This window comes from Pangasianodon hypophthalmus, chromosome 5 (genome assembly GCF_027358585.1).
Source record: "Pangasianodon hypophthalmus isolate fPanHyp1 chromosome 5, fPanHyp1.pri, whole genome shotgun sequence".
In the NCBI taxonomy this organism is placed as follows: domain Eukaryota; kingdom Metazoa; phylum Chordata; class Actinopteri; order Siluriformes; family Pangasiidae; genus Pangasianodon; species Pangasianodon hypophthalmus.
Window position 1 is genome coordinate 354,253 of NC_069714.1, and position 19,284 is coordinate 373,536.

A 19,284-nucleotide genomic window follows, 5' to 3' on the forward strand; every position below is an offset into this window, starting at 1 on the left:
ACAGGTCAGACAAAAACAAGACTAACTGTACCTTGCCTGGATTAGGGTTTCTAGGGTTTCTAGGCAAGCGCTGGTCACATGGAGTCATCGTGTAGACTCATCACTTGCAAGGTGAAGTTTGGGGATCAGGTGAAATTCCCGGTATGTGGTGGACAGTCTTAGATGGAATAAACCCTTGCAATGGGAACTGGCTTTCTGATCTTAAACTAGGTGGTGAAATGTTACATTTCAAGCTATAGATTTTCAGCAATTAAACCATTGAGCACAAGGTTGCTCATAAATGTAATTGGTACCAGATGACCTTGGGCAATGATGGATTTTGTGATTTTATCATCAGAGTTGAGAGCATATGTTTTGGACATTCAGGTAAAGAGAGGGGTATAGCTGTCAAGAGTGGATTCCTGGGAGAACCTTCAGAGTTGCTTAAGAGCATCTGGCAGCAGCTTTGGTGAGAGACAAATTTAAATATCATAGAGGCAGCTGCAAGAAGCTATGGCTGGAAGGCTGTCTGTGCCTGTCAGGGTGGTAACTCTAAGACAGTGTGGTGGACATCAGTGGTCATGGAAGACATAAAGTTGAAGAAGGAGGCCTTTTGACTAATACTCATAGAGGTCTTTCCTGATTCACTTGAGAGGCATAGGTGAGCCAAAAAGTAGTTGAAGAACTGAAAGCTTTGGCAATGGGAAAAGTTAAGAAAACCCATTTAAAAAATACTGCATGGGGATCTGTTGCAGGGCATTTGAACTGGTAGATGATCCAGAGGCCTTCCTGGAGCTCTTCAAGTGTGCGGCAGCTGCGTGGGAATGGCTGGAGGAGGAATGGGCTCTGCGACTCCTCCCCTTGCTGCAGCTTCCGCCACAGACAAAGCTGGAGTATTCCAGAGCCAAAAGGGTGGTCCTGCAGCATGTCGGACACCACTAACACTTCCGGTTGCTGTAGTTCTCTGAGGTTGGCCGCCCCTTTACCTACTCACAGCAGCTGAGGGACTGGTAGTTGAGGACAGAGGAGCGGGACACAGAACAGATCTGTGTGGTGAGAGCTGGTGGTACTGGAGCATTTCGTTGCTCAACTCCTGACAGGAATAGTGGAGTGGGTCCAGTGCCACTGACCCAATTCACTTTTCCTCCCCTGCCTCTCTAACATCTCCCCATGCTCCATCTTTCTCTCCAAATGGGGCACATCATGTGCCCACCAGAGCTGGGGTAAAGCCCAGGCATGTGTGTTGGTGTGGCGTGGAAGCCAAGGCATTTCAAGGATCACTGTTCCCATATGGAGGTGGGAACCCTGATCCGGATTCCTGACATGTTTCAGGCCTCCCCTGATTGAGCAGGAATGTACTGCTTTCTGGTGAGTATTCAAGGGAGTACACATCAGGCCTTGGTGGATTAGGGGTGTAATCAGACCTCAGTCCACCAATGCCTGATTCAATGCAAGGCTTTGAGAAGTGCATGTTTGGTGAAGGTGAGGTGTGTGAATAAGGATATTCAAAAGTATCCACTAGTGCCAGTCATTATTAAATTCTGGGGCAAAAGCAAAAAGTGGAGGCAGTGGCTAGTCCACGCCTCACCCATCCACTAATTCTTGGGACACATTGTCCAGGGTTTCAGGCATTAGTGAGTTTGTGGATGGGTCCTGCAGTAGTGAGGCATGGTCTGGAATATGAACAGTGTTGTCGGGGAGGTGGTGCCTGGGGCTGTCAAAGTCAGCTCTACATCAGAGGGACACGGAGGGTGGGGAGGACTCTGCCCATCCACTCTTGGTGGGAATCCCCTCAGGGATTTTCCCTTGGAGCAGTTACATGACAAGACCCTGAGACATGTCTTCAAACAAGTGAGAGTAATTCATGGTCAACAAATTCGGCCTAATGTTGCACCAACCCACCCATATTTTCAATTATTAAGGACAGGTAATATTGAGTGACACAGGACACTCAAACTAAAAAAGAAATAGAAAATAGAAAAAGAAAACCCAGGTGTTGGTATCAAAAAGCCATAGGGAACTCCTATTCCATGCAGCTCACCATAATCCCATGGCTGATCATTTGGGGCAAGATAAAACCCCAAACTGTATAATGGCTCGTTTTTATTTGGGGCCATGGCAATGTTCGCAGGTGGTGTCCAGTATGTTGCGACTGTCAGCTGGTGAATCTGCTGGCCAACACTAAAGCGTCATTGCACCCATTACCCTTAATCGAAGTCCCCTTCAAAAGAATTGGTATGGACCTTTTTGGGCCATTAGTAATGTGCACACAAAGATATTGATTTGTGTTAATCCTGGTGGATTATGCAATACGATATCCAGAAGCAATGCCTCTGTGCAACATCTCAGCATGTGTTGTGGAGGCACTCTTCTGTGTTCTCCCCGAAAGAGATCCTGACTGACCAAGGCACTACGTTTTTGTCATGGACACAATGCTAGCTCTAGGAGTTACTAGAGATTAAAACGATTCGCACCAGTGATAACTATCCACAAACAGAAGGCCTGGTAGAGCAGTTTAATCAGATGCTAAAAAACATGATTTGTAAGTTTGTTCAAGAGGATAAGTGGCTCATGCCTCTGTTATTTGCAGTACGAGCAGTCTCGCAAGCCTTTATTTTTCCCTGTTCCAATTATTGCATGGGCACAAGCCTTGTGACGTCTTAGATGTCATTAGGAAAAATTGGGAGGAGGGACCTGCTAACAGTAAAAATAAAATTACGTATGTTCTGGACCTGAGAGCAAAACTCCACACCTTAGGTCACCTAACACAGGAGAATTTGCATCAGGCCCAAGAACAACAGTCTCAGCTGTAGGACTGGGGTACTTGACTATGGGAATTTGCACAGCAAAGTGGCAAAGACCTTGTGAGGTCAAAGTGAGCTGGACAAGTCAACTATGAGGTCAGGTGAACAGATAGAGGTGATGCCCTCCCAAAGTATCATCTCAATCTCCTGAAACCGTGGAGAGAGGCAGTTCCTGTGGCTCTGGTGATGGTGGCTCTCACCATCCGAAAGAGCACAGGTTGGTTGTTTGCAAGAGGAATTTTCTGATGTGTTTTCACCTCTAGTCGTACGTCGTACATACCTCATAGAGCACCACATTGAGACTCCTTCTGGCCGTACGCAGCCGCCCATACCTGAACACAAAAATATGTGGTTCAGGATGAACTCAAGGCTATGCTGGACATGGGAGTAAGCTGGTGGTCTTGGTGTCCAAGACCAATGGGTAAGTTGGTTTCTGTGTGGAATTTAGAATTTTGGGTTACGCCAATTTGTCACCCTTCCATTTGGGTTGTTTGGAGCCCCAGCGACGTTTCAATGACTCATGGATGGAACTGTCCACCTGCACAATGCATAAGGTGCTGCTTGTTTAGATGACATAATTATTTACAGTAATGTTTGGCAGTGGCATTTACAACATCTGAGGGCTGTCTTGAGATCCTTGAGATGGGTGGGACTCACAGGAAACCCAAAAAAGTATGGGCGGAAGTACGGTATCTGGCAGCTTGCCTGGAATGCAAGACCCAAAAGGGGGTGAGGTAGTTCCTGGGGCTGGCTGGCTATTATTGGAGGATTGTACCTACTTCCTGTGAAGGCTGAGGAAAGCCCATTTTTCACCCCCATCCTCACCATGTTCTACAGAAGGACTATCGAGAGCATCCTGAGCAGCTGCATCACTGCCTGGTTTGGGAATTGCACCGTCTTGGATCACAAGACCCTGCAGCGGATAGTGAGGACAGCCGAGAAGATCATTGGTGCTCTCTACCCTCCATCACAAACATTTACACCACACGCTGCATCCGTAAAGCCAACAGCATTGTGGATGACCCTACACACCCCTCAAATAAACTCTTCACCCTCCTGCCATCTGGCAAACGGTACCGAAGCATTCGGGCCCTCATGGCCAGACTGTGCAACGGCTTCTTCCCCCAAGCCATCAGACTCCTCAACACTCAGGGACTGGACTGAAAACACACACACACTCAACTGAGCATCACCCCATCCCCTTTGCAATTTTTTGCACACACCTGTAGTCAATTTCTGCTGCTATAAATATTAATTATATACTATATATTTATACTCTCCACTTAGATGCTATGTTTACATTCAGCAACTTGTCAATCTTTTGCACTACTGTCACAAGATTCACTTTTTTATTAGTACTGTGTGCTAGTCGGCGCTGCACTGTAACTCACCGTGCCCAGTGTCTTGTTTTGATTGTTCTTGTACTGTCTTGTGTTGTCTGCACATGTTTTCACTGTGCACTTTATGTAAATATATGTAATGTCTACTGTAGTTCTGTGTTTTTTTTTTTATGTAGCACCTTGGTCCTGGAGGAATGTTATTTCGTTTCACTGTGTACTAACTAGCTGTATATGGTTGAAATGACAATAAAGCCACTTAACTTGACTTTACTTGCTGAGTGAACTCACTAAAAAGGGAACTCCAGATCCAGTCCAGTGGATGGAGCCATCTGAGCAGGCCTTCTGCCAGGTAAAAGCAGCTTTGTGTGGTGGCATTCTCCTGACTTTTCTCTCCCTATTTTTCTGCAGACTTACACATCAGACAGAGGGCTGGGGCCATTTTGCCACAAGTGGTGGAGGGGAAGGAGCACCCCATGCTGTATATCAGCCAGAAGCTCTTGGTAAGGGCGTATATCATGACCGAGAAGGAGTGTCTGGCCATCAAGTGGGCAGTCCTCACCCTCCGGTACTACCTACTGGGACACCCTTTTACCCTCTGTTCCGATCATGCTCTGCTCCAGTGGCTCCACCGCATGAAGGATGCCAACATGCGGATCACTCATTGGTATTTAGCACTTCAGCCATTCAAATTCAAGGTGGTCCAAAGACTGGGGCAGTTGGTGGTAGAGGATTACTTCTCCCCTTGGGGGGATGTGGGGGTGGCTTAGGTCAGTTGCAGGCCGGACAACCCCCCGAGTCAGGCAGTGGGGGTATGTGGCAGCAGGGGCATGGTTGAGCATCAGCTGTGGACAGAGGGGAGGCGGGACGAACTGGCTGGAAGCATGATGATTCTCACCTGTGTTTCTTTACCACCAGTCTACTTATTTGTGTCTCTTTGTGCTTTCAGTAACTCCCGTAACTGGTGAGAGAGAAAGAAAGAGTGTGATACCGCTTGGCAGAGCTTACGGACCAAATAACTGTGAGCCCGGAGCTTGGATAAAGTTCTGCCTGCCTCCCGAGTCTGTGGTCCCATTATTTTGCATTGCTGTGTAATGCAGTATTTTGACTGGTGGCATATCCATCCATTTTCCGTAACACTTATCCTGCACAAAGTCACAGGAGAACCTGGTGCCTACCCCAGGGAACCCGGGGCACAATGCAGGGGCCACCCAATCAGCCTACAACATATGTCTTTGGAGTGGGGAAGGAAACCCCGAAAGCACAGGGAGAACATACAAGCTCCACGCACATAGGGCGGAGGCGGGATTCAAACCCCCAGGCAAACGTGCTAACCACTAAGAAATCGACTGAATTCATATACTGTACTTTATTTTGTAAATTGTATATTCAAGTTTTTGTGAATCACCAATAATAACAACAACAATAATAATAATAATAATAATAATAATAATAATACCATCAATCATCATTATCATGAGAAGATTAAAGGAGACAAATAAAAGATTTAGACACGCACATGGGAGTCGAATGCTCAGCACCATGCTTTATTGGCCAAGTACACTTGCAGGAATTTAACTTGGTCATCAACTCTCAATATGCCTGTTTAACCATTAAAACAATGTAAGAAGGACAAGGACACAAACATATTACTACTCTATGTGTCTATGAGCATAGTAGCCACCGTCACTGTGGTTCCACAGCTTCACTATGGCATTACATTCTACCCAGGGATAGAAGCCTTTGTGCTCGTACAATGCTTTGAATATAAAAAATCCAGTTTAACAATTTTTCATAATTGCCAATACTGATTATTTCAACAAGTCTTTCAAATGTATACCCATTTAACATCAAAAGCAAACATTAAAATGAAAATATTAATCACTGCACTAACATTAAGTGCTTTGCCTTGCATAGAAATTCAGAATAAATTAAATGCAAAAATAATAAATTCAGATCAAACAAATTAAAATAATGTTTAATTTGATAAACTCCGTGTCTCTGTTTTAGTGCACTTGTGGGCCTTTAATGAAATAGAATAAGTAAAACTCTTCCCACACTGTGAGCAGTGATACGGCTTCTCTCCTGTGTGAATGCGTTGGTGCCGTTGGAGATTATTCTGTTGAGTAAAACTCTTCCCACACTGGGAGCAGTGATACGGCTTCTCTCCTGTGTGAATTCGCTGGTGTAACTGGAGATGGTTCTGTTGAGTAAAACTCTTCCCACACTGTGAACAGTTATATGGCTTCTCTCCTATGTGAATGCGTTGGTGTAGATGGAGATTACTCTGTTGAGTGAAACTCTTGCCACACTGGGAGCAGAAATACGGCTTTTCTCCAGTGTGAATGCGTTCGTGTCGATGGAGATCACTCTGTTGAGTAAAACTCTTTCCACACAGTGAGCAGTGACACGGTTTTTCTCCTGTGTGAACACGCTGGTGTTTTCGGAGATTACTCTGGTCAGGAAAACTCTTCTCACACTGTGAACAGTGATATGGCTTTTCTCCTGTGTGAATGCGCTGATGGACTAGGAGAGTACCCTGTTGATTAAAACTCTTCCCACATTGTGAGCAGTGATACGGCTTTTCTCCTGTGTGAACGCGTTGATGTTTTCGGAGAGTACTCTGCTGAGTAAAACTCTTTCCACACTGTGAGCAGTGATAAGGCTTCTCTCCTGTGTGAATGTGCTGGTGTCGTTGTAAAGTACTCTGTTGAGTAAAACCTTTTCCACACTGTGAGCACTGATATGGTTTCTCTCCTGCATGATTGCACTGGTGTGTTTTGAGGGCATTCTGGTGAGTAAAACTCTTTCCACAGTCTGAACAGTGGTGAATGTCCTTCTGTATATCATTCTGAGAAGTGTCAGAACTGAGAGTATCAGATGATGTTGGCTGACAACTAGAGCCTTTAGAGGGATTCTGTATCTCATGTTTAATCTCTCCTGATTCCCGCAGTTTCACACACTCTTCGAAGTGGCATCTCTGGATGTGTTTGTGGAGGTCAATTTGAGATGCATAGGAAAGAGGACATGCGGAGCAGGAAAAGACTTGCAACAGAGCGTTGATTACTTCTGGAGAAATAGAATATCAGAAAGTCAGTATGAAATGAAACAAAATGATAAAACTATTATTAGGAACTACACTATATGGCCAAAAGTATGTGGACACCTGACAATTACACCTATATGTGGTTCTTCCCCAATCTCTTGCCACAAATGGGAGTGCACAATTGTCTAGAATGACTGTGTATGCTGTAGCATTAACAGGGTTCCCACTCTTTTAAAGACATCATTTTCCAGGACATTTTCAATGACTCACAACTAGTGTGATCGCCAAGCATATTGTCCTTAAGCTTGGGACGATTGATGATGGTATTGGAAATCGTAGATAGTTACCAACTATTGTGATGTGTATAGACAGACACACACCACAAAAGTGCTATTTGCTTTTAAAGGTGCCAATCAACATAATTGACATTTGTATGAGCCAATTCTACTCATTATACGATTTCCAAAATGGTATAATATAACTGGTTGGAGCATTCAGACTCTTCTCAGTGCATAAAGTGTATAGTAGGTCTGTGCACCATTTTATTGCATTTTGCATGAAATATAAACATGTAAACATATTGTCATGTCTTTGGTGAAATGTCCCTATATGTCTGGTACTGCAGTAGTTATCTTGGTTTTGTTTCATTGGTTTCAACACACTGCCAGGGATGAAGCAATACATGAAGGATAAGTCAATAAAGTGGGGCTTCTTGTTGTCTGAATGGCTACACATGTGACTTCACTGGGCACCAGGGGAGAAGATACTGTGTACTGTACACTGCATGTGTTTCACACAGTGAATAGTGTGAAAGATATTACTAACTGAAAATGCTAACTTTGCAATTGTGCTGGCTAAAGAGGCTCTGCTAAAAGACATACAGTGACTATATTTTTACCATAGGACCACTGAACTGCAACCAGGAGCCATGTAAACTCTTCAATTTGTTATTCAATGTTGGGTCAAGATTCTGCTGAGAGTCCCTTGAGAGAAACCTTCTAAGCATAGGGTTAGATAGATTGTTGGACCATGCCTTGACAGGTCAGAGCTGTTTTGGTGGCACAAGGGGGACCTACCCAATATTAAGCAGGTGGTTTTAAAGTTATGGCTGATCGGTGCATTTGGAAGACCTGAGTAATTAAGCTAGGTCTCTATGTTAACAAAGTGTATAGGACACCAATGACTCCATGGCTAGGATTTCTCTATTACTAACTAGAAGTTCTATTATACCCCTTCTAACCACCAGGGATGGTGTCTAACACCTGGATATCCAGATATCTAAAGTGCATGTGCATGCATGCCGACACCCTCCAACAGAGTCATGAAGTTACAGTGATATAGTACCTTATATAAATAACTTCATGCGATGTCACTTTTATCTAACTCTCCTTGTGCACAGTCAAAGCTACACTTTTTTCTATCCTCCAAAGAGACTGCTGTTTTCCTCTTCACTGCAATAAGTATATCCATTATTCTCTGTAAGAACACTTTGCCTCTGAGACTTGGTAGCAGACTGTTCTTTATTTGCTAGCTTGGCTTTTTAGCTTAAACTCCATTGTGTCCGGGACAGCTTAGTGTGTTCTTCATCAACTCGCTCCCTTGTGCTTCCAACTGCATCTCCTCAATTCTGCTTAGAATGGCTGCTGTGGTCACGCTAGCAGACTGGAACCTGCTGCACCACGGTGTTGTTGGAACTCACATGGCCATTATGGATGCCCTCATGGACTAGTGGCTAATGATTCTAGTGGACCATACTGTGTTCAGCCCGCCAGCCAAAGCTATGTACTATGCATCTCTCTTGGTGCTTGACTGAGGAGGACGAGCATGGTATGCCCATGGCCTCATCCAGCGGCTCTTGCAGGAGAATGAACCAGCAACTGAGTCAAGCTGCTCACCTCAGGAATCAATAGTGTCCAGGTAGTGGCCTGGATTAACCTCCACCAGCTCACAGACACAGCTGGCAGGCCCCAGACCAGCTATTAAATGGTAGTGGCCTGAAACTTTTAACTTATAATTCCCCATCTACAACCAGTAAAAGCCACAGAAAACACCCCCTCAACTTGAAATTTCAACTGGTCTGTTGGGGTAGTCTTCTCAATTGCCAGTTCCTTCAACATTTATGTAGTGACATCAAATCAACTTGGCCGCTCACACTGTGAACAGTGTAAAGTTCCACTCCTCTACTTTTATATTAGTTTATAACAGTTTTGTCTTTAGATCAGTTAATATATAAACACAGTACTTGGTTAAATCTATAACACTGGCCATACTTACCACTGTTTTGAGAAGGTAATCTTCAATGTTAGTTAATTTCAACTTTAGACGGTTAGCATGTTGCTACTCGCTGTTGTCCACTGTTGTTGCTGTGCTGCAATTTCAGTCCGAAATGTTGCATGAATGTTTGAAGTTCACAACAGTATAACAGAACCAACAGTCACTCAGGCCTTGCCTGTTTTTTGTCCCCAATTTGCAAGTCAAATGTCCAGAGGCGGGAAATAATATTATTACAACTTGCAAACTACCACTTACAAGGAACCACAAAAGCAGCATTAGACACTGGCTCAACCCATAACACATAACATGCTGAATTCTATGTACCTCAATGCAAGGATTACATAGACAATTATGTGGCAGGTCGTCAGCTATGTGCCCCGTGGCCCCGTGGTGCAAGCCTTGGCTGGTAGGCGGCGACATGACTGGCCTGAACTGCATGCCCACTGTCGACCCCTGCATGGTATTGCTGGTAGTTGCTGGTAGTCACCAGGCATTCTTGGTCAGAAAAAGAAGGCAACTTCCATCCTATTCTGGATCTGAGAGGACTAATTTGGTTCTTGCATGTACTTTTACACATGCTGATGTTGTCAAATGTTAATGCTGTGCACTGATGTCAGTGGATCTGGAAGATGCACACTTCCAGGTTCATTACCACCCCAGAATACTGGTACTTCTTGAGGCGCACCTTGTTGAGGCAGCCTTGCTTTTGCCTTTTAGGCCCATTATAGTCCCACAGGCATTTTCGAGATTCTGATAGCCAGAGGTGTCAGGATCCTCCTGTGCCTCCACCAATGAGCAAGCCATTCTAGACATGTAAAATCTCCTCACATTTTAAAGCTCAGGATCAAGGTAAACTCTCGTGTTAGAGCTCACTAACACCAAAGCAAATCACACAATTAACTGCTTGTTATTCGATCAACAGAGATGCATTCTTGTCTCAGTGAAAGGTGCAAAGATCCTGACCCACCGGAGACGTGAAGCCGTTTCTTACAAATTGCATATACTTAGGAGCAGTTCCACATCGGACAAAGATGTTCACCACAGATCTCTGTTATCATGAAGACCTTTGAAAGACTAGTGAAGGGATTTCTCAAATCCAGTACAAAGGGACCTTCTGGATCCACTGCAGAAGCAATAGATCTGTAGACGATGCAGTTAATATTGGCTTCACTTCGTATTAAAGTACCTAGACTCTCCATACACATATGAAAGGATCCTCTTTGTAGATTTCTGCTTGGCCTTCATTACCATTTTCCCTGAGCTCCTACAAGAGAAACTCGTCACTTTGAAAGTACCTGGCTCCATGAAGCAGTTTGTGAGAATCAGTCAGAACATTTCTGAATCCCAGGCACTTAGCACTGGAGCACCAGTCGTTGTGTCCAGGTTGTGTCCTCGCACCCCTCTTATATTCGCTCTACACAAATGACTGTTTCCAGTGATGCATCTGTGAAGTTGATCAAATTTGCAGATGACATTACTGTGATTTGTCTTATCACCAACGGTGAGGAGTCAAAGTACCACCAGGATGTTCAACAACTAGTCTCCTGGTGTAGCAGTAACAACCATGAGCTCAACACTTTTAAAACCATAGAGATGCACATGGAATTCAAGAAATGCACATCTTCCCCCTCCCCACTCATCCTTAATAATTCATCAGTGAGCACTGCCACTTCATTCACGTTACATCAACAAGAAAACTCAGCAAAGGATGTATTTCTTATAGCAGTTATCAAAGTTCCATCTACTCCAGGCTATATTAGTGCAATTCTATACTGCCACTATAGAAAGCATCCTTATGTCTGCCATCACTATCTGGTTTGGTGCAGCCTCTTACTGAGAAAAGAGGAAGTTGCACCGCACTATCAAGACTGCTGAGAAAATCATCGGCTGCAGTCCGTCACCACATCACCAGGACAAAGAGGCCAGCAGGAAAAACATCAGTGACACCTCCCACCCTGCTAATTACCTAGTCCAAAAACAACCAACATGAAAGCAATTCTGCTCCCTGATAAGAAAAAATGCATACCATGGAAACAGCTTCTTTCGACTGGCAATTTCTGTTATTAACCATGCTGCATTCAGTGATCACTATAAGGCTGACCTGCCAGTAACAAGCAGTCTTGCACTAAATGTTTTTATGAAAAATTGTATTCCTGGTTCCTGCACTAGATACTTGCATATTATTATTATTACTATTATTATTATTAATATAAATAGTACTATTTATTACTTTTTATTAAATGTATTATTTATTTTGTAAGTACTATATGTCATTGCTATTATTTATTATATATCACAATTGTTCCAACACTGTTTAATCCACCCTGAGCTGCATCCAGCTGCTATTTCTATCTCCACTGTAATGTAATATTTGGTAATTGTGTTGCCTTTTCTGAGATGTGTATGTGTTGAATGTATTGTGTTGTGACCACACACCAAGAAAGATTCCTAATACATGTAAATGTATATGGCAAATAAAATGTTTCTGTTTCTGATTTAATTTGAAAACTTTAAATCATACAATGTCTCTGAGTTAGTGCACTTGTGGGTCATAAATGTAACTGAATAAGTAAACGTCTTTCTACAATGTGAGCAATGATACGGCTTCTCTCCAGTGTGAATGCGCTAGTGCATATGGAGATGACTCTGTTAAGTAAAACATTTCCCACACTGTGAGCAGGGATATGGCTTCTCTCATGTGTGAAGGCGCTGGTGTTTTCGGAGATTACTCTGGTTAGCAAAACTCTTCCCACACTGTGAGCAGTGATAAGGCTTCTCTCCTGTGTGAATATGCTGGTGTAGTTGAAGATCACCTTTTCGAATAAAACTCTTTCCACACTGGGAGCAGTTATACGGCTTCTCTCCTGTGTGAACAAGCTGATGTTTTCGGAGAGTACTCTGTTGAGTAAAACTCTTCCCACACTGTGAGCAGTGATACGGCTTCTCTCCTGTGTGAACGCGCTGGTGTAGTTGAAGATCACCCTTTCGAATAAAACTCCTTCCACAATGTGAGCAGTGATACGGCTTCTCTCCTGTGTGAATGCGCTGGTGTATTTGAAGACTACCCTGCTGAGTAAAATGTTTTCCACACTGTGAGCACTGATACGGCTTCTCTCCTGTGTGAATGAGCTGGTGTAGATGAAGATCACCCTTTTGAATAAAACTCTTCCCACACTGGGAGCAGTGATACGGCTTCTCTCCTGTGTGAATGTACTGGTGTCGTTGTAGAGTACTCTGTTGAGTAAAACCTTTTCCACATTGTGAGCAGTGATACGGCTTCTCTCCTGTGTGAACACGTTGATGTTTTTGGAGAGTACTCTGCTGAGTAAAATTCTTCCCACACTGCGAGCAGTGATACGGCTTCTCTCCTGTGTGAATGCGCTGATGTTTTCGGAGATTACTTTGTTGAGTAAAACCTTTTCCACACTGTGAGCACTGATACGGCTTTTCTCCTGTGTGAATGCACTGGTGTGTTTTAAGGGCATTCTGATGAGTAAAACTCTTTCCACAGTCTGAACAGTGGTGAATGTCCTTCTGTATATCATTCTGAGAAGTGTCAGAACTGAGAGTATCAGATGATGTTGGCTGACAACTAGAGCCTTTAGAGGGAATCTGTATCTCATGTTTAATCTCTCCTGGTTCCTGCAGTTTCACACACTCTTCATAGTGGCATCTCTGGATGTGTTTGTGGAGGTCAGTTTGAGATGCATAGGAAAGAGGACATGCGGAGCAGGAAAAGACTTGCAACAGACCGTTGTTTACTTCTGGAGAAATAGAATATCAGAAAGTAAGTATGAAATGAAACAAAATGATTAAACTATTGTTAGGAACAATTGTCTAGAATGGCTATGTATGCTGTAGCATTAACAGGGTTCCCACTCTTTTCCCACTCATTTTCCAGGACTTTTCCAGGACATTTTCAATGACTCACAACCAGTGTGATTGCCAGGCATAGTGCCCTTAAGTTTGGGATGATTGATGATTATTGGAAATCGTTGATAGATACCAACTATCACAATGGCTATTAAGTCAGTTGATTTAAATGTCTGTTAGTAACGTCGTATCTGCAGCTTTAAGATGGACCAAAATAAAGTGGGTTGTATCTTGTAAAATGCGTTTCCTTTTTGCCTATCTTGTATCCAATTTGAACCTTAATAACCTGCTGTCTCACTTTGGAGCAGAGCAACAAAACATCTTTCTCTGATGCATCATAGCTTCCCTGGTCCATGTCATCATTCTTAAAATATGAACAGAGACTTAAATTTTAAAAAAATGGCACAACAGGTTGATTATCAGGGCTACTCTGCTATACAAGAATTTAAAAGTATCTCCGCTGCTGTTCAACACAGAGTACAATTCATATAATTTTATTTAAATTTAATAATGAGCTTAGTTACAGTTGATAACTCGTTACATTTATTTATTTTCCCGGTATCTGTTTTCCAGCATTCTTGACCTTGTTAATGTTTAATTACCCCGATTGTTCAGTGCCCATGTATAGCGAAGATATTAACAAAAGTGGCATGGCATCTTTCAAACTAATAAACTGTCTATCTGCGTATGAAATTTGAGCTCTCTCTTTCTCTCCATTACGGAGCACTCAATAAATGAACACACGTGTCGCTTGGGGTCTTGTTTATAGCCTGCCATGACTCCCAACATAAAATGGCTATTTAAAAGTATTTTGGACATCACAAAGCAAATACTTTTACCATCAAAAAATTGTTTCCACCAAGGAAACAATAAAATACAGGTAAAAACAACAGTTATATCTTAGTTTATTCGCTTGCCGATGAGTTTGGCAATATAATTCCGGTTTCACTTGACTATGTAAACTATATACATCAAAATCAGACAGGAAATAAGAAGCAAACTCAAGAACCTACTTATAATTTTAAAGTTCAAGTTGTCCTTTACGAAATAGAACTTTTGTTTTGAAAAGTTTTGCAATAAACTGTCATTGTCTAGTTGGGCACCAATACCGATACTACTGTGTGTGATACACAGGAAGTACTATTTGTCTACTAGGGGAGAAGATACTGTGTACACTGCTTGCCACAGAAATAGAAGAACAAGACCATTTTCAAATGCAGGTCTTGTGATGTGCCACTTTGCATGATTGCAGACCTTTTGAAATCTGACCCTTGTCCCCGTAGCAGGAGGTGATAACCACACCCTGCATGTGTTTCACACAGTGTGAAAGATATTATGAACTGAAAATGGTTTGTAACTGTGATGGCTAAAGGGGCTCTGGTAAAAGACTTACAATGAATATATTTTCACCATGGGACCACTGAACCGGGATGGTGTATAACACCTGGATATCTTGTAGAGTGCATGTGCATTCTTGCCGAGACCCTCCAACAAAGTCACCACGTGATAGTGATGTAGTATATTATACAAGTAACTTCATGCCATGTCACTTATTTACTTTTATCTAAAGCTCCTTGTACACAGTCAAAGCTACACTTTTTCTGTCCTCCAAAGTTGTAAGAGACTCCTGTTTTCCTCTTCACCATGATAAGTACATCCATTATTCTCTGACAGAGCCCTTTGTCTCTGAGACTTGGTAGCAAACTGTTCTTTATTTGCTAGCTTGGCTTGTTAGCTTACACTCCATCATGTCCGAGATAGCTTAGTGCGTTTGACTCGCTCCCTTGTACTTCCAACTGCGTCTCCTCGTATCTGCTTAGATCTGCTCCAATCTCCAATCCATTCCCAGGTATTTATTCAGTGTAAAAGATTGTACATTTGATACATGTGCACAGGAAGAAGAGGAGGAAGAGGAGGGAGTGGCCAGGCTGTGAGGATGCACGCCTGGAGTGGTCTAATCAGCGAGAGAGAGAGATAAGGAGCAGGTGGAGACGGCAGAGTGAGAGAGACAGACGCGCACGTGTTTTATATTTGCCCTACATTTTGCGATCTGTTTGAGTTCTGTTCATGATTAAACTTCACGTTTGTGTTCAGTCATAGTATGAAAAATACATGTGCATTTGGATAGGTGTTTGGCCGCTTGAAGAGGTTGCAAAAACACCTAGTGGCACCATTCAGTCATTGCCTTAAAGAGTTTGAATGGTGTGAGATAGCTACACTATATATTTTTTTTCAATGTTGACAAAAACACTGAGAGCTAAATAATTTGGGGACAATAAGACTTAGTAAAAAAAAAAAACAGGCAAAAATTCTACAATTTTACAGTACATAATTAAACACAAAGATCAAGACCTTGTGCCAAAAAGGTCATGTAATATAGCAGAGCCAATGATTCTCCTCTCATACCACCCTCTGGTAATCTAGGCTGGCAAGCCTAGGAGGAAGACCAATTGTGGCCCCATGACAAGGGGCTACATGCACTATTTACAGCTAGTCCAGTGGTAATAGCTAGCATATACTAATGAGAAGGTTGTTTTCTCTGACATTTCCTTTTCCTAAAAGGAAATCAGCGGCAGCCCCAAATCTCACACTATCCAATGTATAGGGGCTACATTCTGCTAAGGCACTGGAGTGAACATATGGTCCCAGAAATTACCGCTATAACAGCTTTTACACTATCCAGTTCTCCAATATTTACCTTTTTATTATTACCATTATCCAAATAGCAATTTTATAGCCCAGATAACAAGTGGAAACTCTAGAGCAAGCAGTGGTTTAACAGGTTGCGAAAGGTCCAACAATGTCACCATCCTGTACATGAGCAAGAAAAAAATGGCTAACTTTTCTCACTAAAAGAACAGTGATCCTCTTCGTTCTTAGGGTATTTGTATTAGTTAATTAATGAGTAATGTCACCAAGCTAGCATAAGGCTTTGAAGAGAAGCATCTAGTTTGCTCTGCGTCGCCTCTTGCAGTCAGTAGGAATAAAAACTGACCTATGTTCTAGCTCAGTGGTTCTGTGTTCCTGTTAAGGAAAACCTTGAAATACAATGCTTCCTTGATCTCATCCACAGCTCAGTTCACAAGGACTGTAACCAGATACTGAGGTTTTAATTCATAAAATTTGTTTTAAAACCCAACAAATCATAAAAACACTATTTTAAAAATGGAAATTTACCATCTGAGGAGCAATTTTGGTTCCTGAGGTAGTCAAAGGTAGGATTGAGATCTTTGGCGTTATCTTCATACCACACCAAGAGCTCCTGTCCTGGGTTAATGGGTCGACAACAACGGTACAGAATCCCACCTTGATATGGAAATGCCACAAGATTTTGCTCTTCTTCATTACAAGCACAATTCACAAACCTAAAAGAATAGGGCAAAGCAGCAGAAAAAATTATGGGAGGATATATCAGTGATAGGAGAAAGACAAAGTTCTTCCAACAAATGAGGAACTATGAAAACACCCAACAATCAGTGTATACCTCACCCCATCCAGTTAGCATGCATCTCTCTCTTGGCATCTATGTATTCTTTACACTGCCTGCTTCTGTACATCTGCAGAAAAATGACACATTTACATTTTATCCATTTAATTATACTATAAAAAATAAAGTTTAAAATAATTGAAGCAATTTTTCTGTGTGCAGTCAAATCACTCCTGTCTCATGATAGCCTAAGTGTGTAGCCTTGATGCTGTAGCTGTAATCAGTCAGTCAGTTTCATGTGTGCATTAAAAATGGGCAGGATCTCATATTCACTGTGCAACAGTCTAGAGGTTGCACAATCACACAATTGCTTCAGAAATGTTATTTATATGGAAATCAATGGATTCATAGAACAGCCATCATGCTCTATGGTGAAATCAGTTACCTTACTGCAAGCAGGCCCAGTATTAGTATTTCTGTTTTATCAAAATTCAGGAAGGAAGTTTTTACTCATCCAAGCTTTTATGTCTTTTACACAGTTTTCCACTTTGCATAGCTGTATTGCTGAATTGGGCCACTCTGACAACTATAATTGCATCATGGGCATAGAAGTGAAAGGTGACACTGAATTTATGAATTACCCAGTGGCTGTATATAATAATAGGGCACCTAAAACAGAACCATTGGTAGTAACTATCTCTCAAACTACCTCTTTTTAAGCCTGTCTATTAAAATATCATGGTCAACAGTGTCAAATGTTGCCCTCAAGTCCAACCCTACCTACGACAGCAACATATCCACAATCTGAGGCAAGCAGTAGGTCACTGACCACTTCATCCAGTGCTGATTCTGTAGTATGTTTCCAAAAACCAGACAAATACAACAAACAGACCTGTTGAGTGACAACTTTAAAAAATAATAATCAGGCCATAAATATGGCAAAAAAAATGTAAAGTAGTAGCTAGTAAAAATAGTCTGGACAAGTATCAGTGAGGGTTTAATTAAAAAAAAATCCCAAACTGATTGAACATCCCACAGAACACCATTATTTAAAAAAACTGCAAAGAATATGGGCCAAGGCAGTCCAAAAGTCAGTTAGTGGGTAAGGAGGGCATTGATCAGAAAAGTCACCAAGAGGCCAAGGGTAATTTGATGGAGCTGGAGAGATCCACAGCCAATATGGGAGAATATGTTTGCAGGACAACTATAGCCCAGGCTCTCCACACTTTTGGGATGGTGTGTGTCTGTGACTTAACAATCCAAGGTCAGAGGTGATAGCACTCAAAGATGCAAGCAGCAATAAGCCTTCTTCCTTTTTATCTCTACTCTCCTTCATTCCCTCCCTTCTCCTTCTTCTCCTAAACATACCAACCCTGTTCAGTCTGTAGATTTGATCCTTTCTAAAGGTTGCTATGCTTCTGTTGGTAAAAAATGGTTGACACTGCTCGGCAACCCAAGAACTCCACCACCACAGTGCAGCATCATGTTGTAGGGATGCTTTTCATCAGCAGGGACTGGGAAACTGGTCAGAGTTGGAGGGCAAAATGGACAGAGCCAAATATGTGGAAAAGGTCAAGGGGGTGAATATTTATGCAAGGCACAGTAAATATAAGCATGTTACATGGAGAAATATTGGCTCTACTGCAGGAGTAAAATACTGCTGATAGTAAATAAAAACTACAAGTAAATTTATTCCTATGAATAAATTTATATTTGCAGCATTTGAGAGACCCCCTTATCAAAATACATCAGAGTCTAAGAATACCATCAAGTTAAAAGGACTTGGTGTGAGTTAGACAGAAAGAGTTTAAGTTTTAGTGTTGTGTTTATTCCAGTGCCAGTAATTTAAAGGAGTTTGAGAGAGAGTTTGTGTGTTTACCCAAAAACAGAGGACTTCCTCTTCAATATTTATAATAAATTTATAAAAACTCACCACCCAGGAGTAACCACTGTTCATAGCTTCCTCTCTGTCTACCAGCTCTCCCTGGTAGGGTCCGAAGTGTGCGCCTACTGGAACAGTCTCCCCCTTATTAAACACTCCCAGGCCTGCGTCAGGAATACCGGACTTTCGAATCTCTAGTCCAGGAGGAAGAGTTTGTCTGGCTCGGTCAGGGACTCCCATGGGAACAGGAGTATCAGGGATGAAGAGGGGCGGTCCGTGAACCTCACACTTGTTGAAGAAAAAGGATTTGCAAATCTCACAGTCTGGAGGGAAAGAAAACATAACAATGTGAAGAAATAATGCCCAAAATAATTCTTCATAAACTGCAATTAACACAATTTAAGTGAGTTTCTAAAATGCATTTTAAGTATTGCACCCATGCATTGCATATAATTTTAAATAATTCTCTAGAATAAGAATAATTTAAATAAGAATAATCAGTGAGAGTGTTACTGAGCTCCAGAGTGGCCTGATGTCTTACAGAGGTAGTCTTTATTCTCAGGATCTTCCACTTTAATGGAGATGACTTCAGGTGTGTTGTCAACGTCATCTCCATAGTTATAGATGTTCAGCTCCAGCGTCTCCTCTTTCTTCACACAGTC

The 19,284-nt window shown here is 42.3% G+C and overlaps 1 pseudogene; it reads right to left on the minus strand.

Annotated features, from left to right (window-relative positions):
- Positions 1-19,284, minus strand: part of LOC113524368 (zinc finger protein 585A-like) — a 53,530-nt pseudogene that overhangs the window by 11,927 nt on the left and 22,319 nt on the right.